Source organism: Mastomys coucha, unplaced genomic scaffold (assembly GCF_008632895.1).
Source record: "Mastomys coucha isolate ucsf_1 unplaced genomic scaffold, UCSF_Mcou_1 pScaffold21, whole genome shotgun sequence".
Classification (NCBI taxonomy): Eukaryota; Metazoa; Chordata; class Mammalia; order Rodentia; family Muridae; genus Mastomys; species Mastomys coucha.
The window spans coordinates 89,091,672-89,100,418 of NW_022196904.1; the positions used below are offsets into that span (position 1 = coordinate 89,091,672).

At 47.6% G+C, this 8,747-nt stretch overlaps 1 protein-coding gene and 1 long non-coding RNA gene across 3 annotated transcripts in view; one reads left to right on the forward strand and one right to left on the reverse strand.

Annotated features, from left to right (window-relative positions):
- Nucleotides 1-317: 317 nt before the first annotated feature.
- On the reverse strand, nt 318-4,711 carry LOC116102640. Of its 2 annotated transcripts, XR_004123249.1 has the most exons (4): nt 4,495-4,711; nt 4,079-4,247; nt 3,607-3,989; nt 318-490 (listed from the first exon to the last, which is right to left on the reverse strand). It is a non-coding gene; the product is annotated as an uncharacterized LOC116102640 (long non-coding RNA). The 2 variants fall into 2 exon arrangements; XR_004123248.1 differs by lacking the exon at nt 4,495-4,711 and having other exon boundaries at nt 4,079-4,415.
- Kcne3 (potassium voltage-gated channel subfamily E regulatory subunit 3) overlaps nt 4,447-8,747 on the forward strand; it is an 8,053-nt gene continuing 3,752 nt past the window's right edge. The window contains exons 1-2 of the mRNA XM_031387521.1: nt 4,447-4,516; nt 8,568-8,714. The gene's annotated coding sequence lies outside the window, so the exon portion shown is untranslated. The remainder of the gene's footprint in view (nt 4,517-8,567; nt 8,715-8,747) is intronic.

Genomic DNA, 8,747 nt, shown 5'->3' on the forward strand with positions numbered 1-8,747 from the left:
TTTTTGAAGCAAATCTCACATATGCCAGCCAGTCTGGTGTCCAAATAGGCAAGGATGTCATTGGACTTCTGGTCCTCCTGCACTAGCATTTTTGTGCTGGGATTATAGGTATGTACTGCTGTGTCCAGTTTATGTGCTGCTAAGGATTGAACCCAGAGCTTTGTGCATGCTATATAAGCACTCTATCAACTGAACTATATCTCAAGTTTGTCCCAGCAATACACAAACATTCTTTGGTCATTATTCCCTAAATAATACAGTATAAAGACGCTTTACATAACGTTTATATTGTGTAGTATGTATTGTAACTTACCTTGTGATGATTTAAAGTATGTTGGAGGATGTGCACAGACTATATACAAGTGCTACACCATTTTAATATACAAGACTTGAGAATTCTTGGTTTTTGGTCTTCAGAGTTCCAGGAGCCAGTCCTCTATAGACACAGGGTTGACTGTAGATAGAGGCAGGCCCAAGGAATAATTCTAGTCTGGATTGATGAGAAATGGGTATCAATAACTTGATGCAATCACCAAATCTCCTCCAATTCATTATTTCCCCTGGCCAAGGATAGACCTTTCAGCTGTTGATAGACCCCATCCATGCTCTCCCTCCCAGCCTTTCCTCCCATGTACCAGCCACGCTGGGAAAACTGGGTAAAATACACATCTGGATTCTGCTCTTGGAGCTTACAGTCCAATGGGGAAGGCACTCCAAGTGAGCGCAGATAAACTGAAAGCTGGATTGAGATCCTTGAAGGAAAGAGACCTGGATGGATAATGGTGCCTTTACTGAGAGGCGGAGCCTGGGTGGAGCCAGGGTTCCAGTCTCAGTGTATCACTTGGAGATGAGTGGGTTGTTAGATGTGGGAATCTGATGCTTATAGGGTTTAGCCTAAAGGTTGAAAAGCTCCCTGCTGTCCAGCAGGCGTTCTTAGGTTCCATCTTGGAGAGCTTTCCTTGAGAACACAATGCCAAGTGATTTCCATGTCTATAACCATGGTTCAATATCATTCAATCATTTACTTATTTGTTCAATAAGTTCATATTACAGTCAACACTGTGCTAGAATTGGTTCTGGGAATGGCTTGGGACACTCAAAGAGTTCTTCTATACCAGGGTTGGAGTTGACAACTAGAGTAGACAAATAAATCATACCCAGAATGGAAAGAGCTGTGTTAAAAGGGAAATACTGTACAATCACCAAAGTGGGCCTCGGAAGCAGTCCTATGTAATACCAGCAATGGAGAAGGCTCTGTTCAGAGGTGGTCAAGGGAATAAGCATCCATGCTGGGGCTGGCAGGGTGGGGGTGGTTAAAGTATCCTGGGACTTAAAACACAGGCTCATTGCCACCCTCAGGCCTCAGGGCAAAGGGAAAGAGGAATTGGGGAGTCAGTGGGGTGATGGAGTCTCAGCTGAGGATATAGTCAAAGCACTAGCAACAGCCTAGAAAATCAAAGCAAGAGAGCCAGTGAGATGGCTCAGCAGGTAAGGTCCCTCACACCAGATATGAGGACCTGAGTTTAAGGCCAGGAACCCATGTGATAGAAAGTCATATGGACAAGCAAAACTGAAGGATTTTATTTAGGAATAGAGTGGTTAAGAAAGGACTCCACCAGAAGGGGGTATTGAAGCTAAGACTAGAAGGTGGTATAATCTCTAGGTGAGTTCTTCGCCTAGTCTAAGTCAGCACATCCTAGCCTCTGTCTCCACTCCTCTCCTTCACACTACCCATCCTAGCATGAAGACCTTGCCTCTGTGGATGAGGGAGTTCCTCTCACTGGCTCCTCAGGGAGAGACACTCAGCTCCCTGTCTTCTCAAAGGAACAGTGCCTTTACTGCACACATCCCAACAGCCTGGTACCCATCATTCCATCTAGCCTCCTAGGAAGCCCGCAAAGCATGGCTGGGGAATGAGGCCACTCAGACCATTTCCCAACAGCTCCTTGGTCAGCTGCCTTCTCTAAAAGAAAGATTAGGCTAATATTCCAAGTTCCCAGTGGGTGCAAAGACCGAAGGGCAGAAGGAGGCAGTCTGAGATGTGAAGATAGATAGCCTGACAACCAGAGCCACTTTCCTGCTTTTGAGACAATGAGCTTCCACCATGTGAAGCTGAACATTCCCGTGTCAACATGAACTACGGAGAATTTACTAGGTGGGACCGACTAGAGAGCTGTGAGTCCTTCTCACTTAGGATCTATGCTAAATGACTCTAGAACTCTAAGGTGGTATGAATCAGCATCTCTGGTTCTAAAACGTTATTGGAACAGATCATTGTGTCCTCAGAGCACTTCTGGTATGGCCAGTTAGTTGCTCCCCTATGCCAAGAATGCAAGACCTTTCCCAAACTAGGGAAAACGGTAGGACCTTGACTGAACCGAAGCTAGTCTTTTTTTTTCCCCCTTAAGATAAGGTTTCTCTGTCCTAGGACTCCCTCTGTAGACCAGGCTGGTCTTGAACTCAGAGATCTGCCTGCCTCTGCCTCCTGAGTAGGTTACCACCACCTGGCACTGAAGGCTACTTTTAAAATTTTTCTCAGATTTATTTATTTTATTTTATGTCTATGATTATTTTGCCCAGCTGTATAGCCTGTTGCACCACATGTGTGCCTGGTACCAGTGGAGGTCAGGAGACTCCCTAGATCCCCTAGAATTGGAGTTACAGATGGTCATGAGATCCTGGATGGGTACAGGGTCCCCTGCAAAAACAGCAGGCATTCATAGCTGTTGAAGCATCACTCCACCGCCTGTAGTCCTTGTTCTTGTGGGATTTGCCTCTATAGATGTCTCTGCACCACTTATATGCCAGGCACCCCCAAAGCTAGTCTTAAGCATCATTGGGAGACTGGAAATCTTGTTTTTCATTTCTTTTTTGTTTGTTTGTTTAAGTGTTTTTTTTTGTTTTGTTTTGTTTTTTGTTTTTTTGAGACAGGGTTTCTCTGGGTAGCCTTGGCTGTTCTGAAACTCATTCTGTAGACCTAGCTGGCCTCAAACTCACAGAGATCTGTCTGCCTCTGCCTGCCCAGCACTGGGATTAAAGATGTGCCCTGTCACCCCCTGGCCGGACTCTTGTTTTTTAAAAATGCTGATTTCTGGACCACACTCCACATCTTCTGAATCAGAACTTTCCAGGAGAAGCCCATAGTCCTCGGTGTAGACTGGAAGCAGCGCACACAGAGGTGATCAGGATGACTGCCTAGGGAGGAACGGCTGGATAGAAACCTGTTGTACTGAAACAATACAACAATGGCGCATTTTGAAGGAGATTAGCAATTATGTACAAAATGCCTATCATGTGGCACATTTTGTTTTTCCCTGAGCACTTCATTGGATAATCATATCCTAAAATTCTGTGATTGAAATTACTCACCTTGCGGGGCTGGAGAGATGACTCAGTTGTTAAGAGCACTGACTGCTCTTCCGAAGGTCCTGAGTTCAAATCCCAGCAACCATATGGTGGCTTATAACCACCAGTAATGAGATCGGATGCCCTCTTCTGGTGTGTCTGAAGACAGCTAGTTATACATACTTACATATAATAATAAATAAATCTTTTTAAAAAATAGAAGCCTAGAAGAATATCTTTAAAAAAAAAGAAATTACTCACCTTGGAAATACTGCAGTAGATCTTTGCGAGGGTATGAGGGGGCTCATCTGAATGTGTTCATTGTGTGATCTCTGCTAGTGAGGAGAGCTTGGATACGTGGTTGCTACAGAGTCCCTGAGAGGCTAGTCTCTGTTTCTGTCATCAATAGGAAAATGACACTTGTCAGCTTCTCTTCTACGTAATATCATCAGAAACAATTTGGATGCAGACCCAGTGGCTAGAAAACAAGTGCTCTGGGACTGACACCAGTTAAGAAGTGGCTGGACACAAGTTGATGGGGAATGTGAGGTACTACTGAGAGAGTACAGTGGATTCTGAGACTGAGCTCTGTCACCGACTTGCTTGCTGTATGTAGTCACCTCCCCAATTTGGGCGTCTGCAAACTGAAAACAGAGTTTGTCTTAGAAACAGATGTTTTCTTTGGCTATTCCGGTTTTAGTATTTTGGATTCTGAAAACACTTCTGACCTTACCGTAAGCCTGTGAAGAACGCGTGCAGGAATGGTGGTACCCATAGAGAGGAAACCAAGGCCCCAGATAGGAGCTGCCCAGTGCCACACAGCTACACAGGTGCCACTCCCGACTTCACCAAAGCTTAGCTCTTGGTCTGGGTTTCTGGAGATCAGCTTTTCGCTAGGTTGGCTGACACATAGAGACACAAATGAGAAAAATTCTGTCTGGGATCCAGGAAGCAGGTGGTTCCCCACAACCGGGTGAGGCCAAGGAGCTGGGCGGAGGCGCCCCAAGCCAGCCAGCGCCGAAGCTGGTGTGCTAAGGCAGGGCGGGGCCAGAGGAGGGACACCCTGGGAAGAAAAAGGGAGCCAAGAACCAGTAGGAGTGCAGAGCTCTGAGGGCGCTGAGCGCTGCTGGGCATCATTGCAGTGCTCACCGGAGACAGATCACAGAAGCAGGTAAGACGCCACAGGGTTGGAAAAGCTACCCATAGTCCGGGTTAGACGTTCAGGGCTTTCGATGTTTTCCTTGAGAGGGAGGACTCGACGTGGGGTGCTGCTAAAACACAGAGTGGATCTTCCCGAGGGAGAAAAGCAGGCATTCCCAGGAAACACAGAGAGTAGGGAGCTGCGCTGTGGCATGAAGAGTCGTGTGTGGTCCGAAGGCGCTCTCCCAGGCTTCCATCTAGGCAGCGAAAGCTCCTCCTCTCCTACCAATAAGAGAACACTTACAGGTCTGCAACGGGACACTCACGGAAATAACATTCCAGGAGTCTGTCTTGCTCGACCAAAGCTGCAGGCTCTGCAGAACTACGCTGCCCATTCTACTCCACTGTGACCAGCCCTCAGCGATCAGCTCCTTGGAAATCTCCGGACTGGCTGAAGCATCTTCTGCTGCTAGTAGCAAGTCTAGATTGGAAGTTAGGAGTCTTGGATTCTAGTTTTCAGGAAGTGTAAACTGGTGCAGGTCAACCATGCCTCTGTGCCTTGTGCTTTCTTAGGTCTCCTCCTGTAAAATGGGTCTTCTGCTCCAGTTGCTCCCATGTAATCCAATTAGGGCAAAGGGGAATGTTTGGCAGGTGTCTCAGTCAGTGTGTTAGAGCCCAGGAAGCAAAGTCCTAATCTCTGCCTCCTGCTCCTCTTTAATTTGCATGGGAGGAAACTGAGGCCTCAGGATAAACTTATCACCAGGGGCCATATTGAGTTAGAACCAGTGATTCCTCAATCCTAGCCCAGGACTCTTATTTCACATACAGATATTGAATAAACTCATTCTCTCTGGCCCCAGCCATGTTATCAATTCCAAATGGAAGGGTGAGATGCTGGAGGCATTAAAAACTGCCTTTAAAGTGTGCTGACTCCTGAAGATGAAAACTGACTAGCAGCTTTCTTCAGCTCAGAGTCCTCAGGGCACGTTTTTATCTGTAATGCAGGGGAGCTTGAAGTACCTTCTAAAAGGGAGGCAGACAAGACCAAGAACCTCCAGCCTACACTTGGCTACACAGACTCACTGGCCCAGTAAGGGAGACCCAGATCTCCTCCTTCTCACACCACAGAAGGCACTTGTAAATGGCAAGGGCCGCAGGATTCACCAGAAAGGGTGGGACACAATGGAGAAGGGCATCCCCTTGGTGTCTGTGGGCGGTGGGAGGGCACGGCAGAGAGCAGGCACGTGGGATGACTGCTCTTAGTAAGAAGAGGTAAGCTGAGCCTTGGACAGCTAGGGGAACAATGTGAGCAGGCTTCCCAGTAACGTTCTCATGCGTGCTCTTTCTAAAACACGTTCCCGCCCATTGTCTCTTCCAGTTCTCAGGAGGTGAACTAGGCACTGGTAATTACCTCCTTCTTACTGATACGGTTCAGAGGAAAAGCATTCAAGGTCACATAGCCAGAACTGGGATCATGAAAGGCACTCTTGAAAGGCGAGATCACAGGCTGAGACAGGCTATCTGTGTGTCGTTTGTGGGTGTGGATGGCCACACCTTCAGTAGGTACACAGGGAAGAGCATTGCAAAACCATTTACCGTTGTTTGGGGGCCAAGAATGTTTGCCCTTTGGATAAGCAGTCTCAGATCAGATGTGGGAAGTGTCTGGGTTTTCAAAGGAGGCTCAGAATTTCCCTCTCTGTCCCATGCCACCTGCTCAAGGGGGCCTCCCCTTTATCTAAGGCAGCCCGTCTTGGTCTAACCTGGAGTCTTTCCTACTTTGGCTTTCTATTAAAACATTGAAAGCTGTTTCCATGAATCTGTTAGGGGAAGAGTTGGGGAGGGTGCTCTCTTATAGGAGAGGGATTAAGTCACTTATTCTCTTTGGCACTCACTATGTAAACAGGCCTAAAGAATAAAGAAATGCATGAGGCCCAGGCCCCTGCCCTGAAACCTCCAAGCATATGTGCAGGGACACACCGGGCCCATATCTATACTCACACACAGTTTCCAAATGGCACAGTTCTCTAATGAGGTCATTTTGAAGGTACTCTGGAAACAAACAAGAGGAGAAACTAGCTAGTTACTGAGTAGGGGAGGAGGTGTCTCTGGAAAGGCTCTCAACAGGTAGCATAGAGCAAGGTCTTGAAGAATGAGTTTGCCAAGCAGACAGAAAGTGCAAAAGAACTCCTGCTTAAGGAAAGAGTATGAGCCAGGCAGTAGTGGTGCACGCCTTTAATCCCAGCACTTGGGAGGCAGAGGCAGGCTGATTTCTGAGTTTGAGGTCAGCCTGGTCTACAGAGTGAGTTCCAGAACAGCCAGGGCTACACAGAGAAAACCCTGTCTTGAAAAACCAAAAATGATGAGCTCATGGCCTGGCACTCATTGTCATGGTCACAGACACTGGGAGAGCCACAGGGAGACAGAGCCAAGGCAGGGTCACATCGAGAGGAGTTCAACAATCATTAGTTAGTTAGTTAGTTAGTTTAACAGTTTGCTCAGTAGCTGTGAGTCTGCTTTCTAAGCTAGACCACAGTCTACTTCAACCAAAGGCCTCTCTACCACAGGGCTCTGCCTCTTCCATCCTGGAAACTTGATAATCAATGACTCTCCAGGAGATGGAAACCCAGGGACTCCAGGAAGAGAAACAAAACACCCAATATTTCCGTCTGTGCCCACTTAGAACCAAGAGGCAGGTCGCAGGGAACCAGTCTGTCCCTTCTTCAGCTCTCTGCTTCTCCTTACCCCAACAGGATGCCCAGTACCTGCCATCTTGTCCCCACCCAAACCCAGCACCTAAGGAAGGTCTGATGGGTGACAGTTTGTTTGACTCCACTCATGAATCCCACCCTGTCCTTCACTTGCCTCTTACCCCAACTTCCCACACAATCTGTCTCTTCCCCTGGGCCAGGCCACCCTTGCAGGTAAGAGGCTAGGAGGAAAAAGGAGCAAGTGGATCAATTTGGCCCTCACCTTACCTAGGCTGGAATGTCAGGTGTAAGTCGACCCCCAGACTTAGAAATACCTTAGCCTGCTGGGAAGACCCTGTAGCCTTCTCTGTTGTGGGCTTTGAAGTCCTCTAGAAGGTTACCCAAGGGCTGCCTCCACCAGCCAACCCAGTCTCCCAAGATCTCACGACATGGTTCTGGGATTCATAATGTCACAGGATATTTGAGCTGACCATGACCCCTTCATTTTACAGATGCAGATAGAAGCTGAGATTTAAAAGAAAAAGGGGGGGGCAATCACATGCCCAGAGTCACACAAGTAGCAATGGGACCAAGTCAGCTGCCTGGGCTTCCATTTCCTTTACTGTCAGACTGTAAAATGAGGACATTTAGCCTTGGTGAACTCTGAAGGCCTGTCCAGCTTCTGTGCTACACCAGCCACCACTGCTCTCTGTGGGATTTACAGCCAAACCTTACATAATGCTCTTTAATCTTCATGACAAAGCCATGCTACAGAAAGTCAATCTAGGACATGTTCATTTTAATTATTTTATTACATTTATGGGGGGGGTGTGCATGTGGAGGTCAGAGAACAGTTTTCAGGGGTTGGCTCTCTCTCTCCACCATGTAGATGCAGGATGGAACTCAGGCCATCAAGTTTAGCAGCAAGTACCTTTACTCATAGAGCCATCTCGACCCTTGACAGCTCGCTGGGACACGTCCATATGCTGTCTGTCCAAACAGATTTGACTAGTAATGTGTCATTTATTTCTATGAAACTGCAAGCTGCCATTTTACCTTGGGATTCTAAAAGGTTCCTACTGAGGTACCAGCACCCTCGGGGAGGAGCAAGGGTTTTAGGTTGTTCCATTGTCAAAAAGTCACCCCATTAAGATGTTGTGAGCCTAGAACGGGGAGATAGCAATCAGATGTCCCTTGGCTACTGCATATAGTTCTGTAACTACAACTCTAGGCTAGCTTAAGCCAGCTGTTGCAGGAAGGGGAGAGGAGCAGGGGTGGGGTCAGAACCCACAGAATGATGCTTGCGCAACCCTTAGGAACTGGGTGATCCACCCTTGGTTCTGAGGTTTGTATCTCTGCTTATTTTCTCTTCCTCCTCTTCTGCCTCTTCCCCAGTTTTTAGCTCTGGGCCTTTCCTGTGAACACCAAGGCTCTGGCTGTGTCCAGATGTACCCTGCCAGGAGCTGAGGGGCTGTGGGACATTCATGAAGAGATCCTCAAAGAAAAGATGTCTCAGAGCCAGCAGAGTCTCCGAACTGTTTGGTGAGTCCTCCAAATCCTTGTTATCCCCCCCCC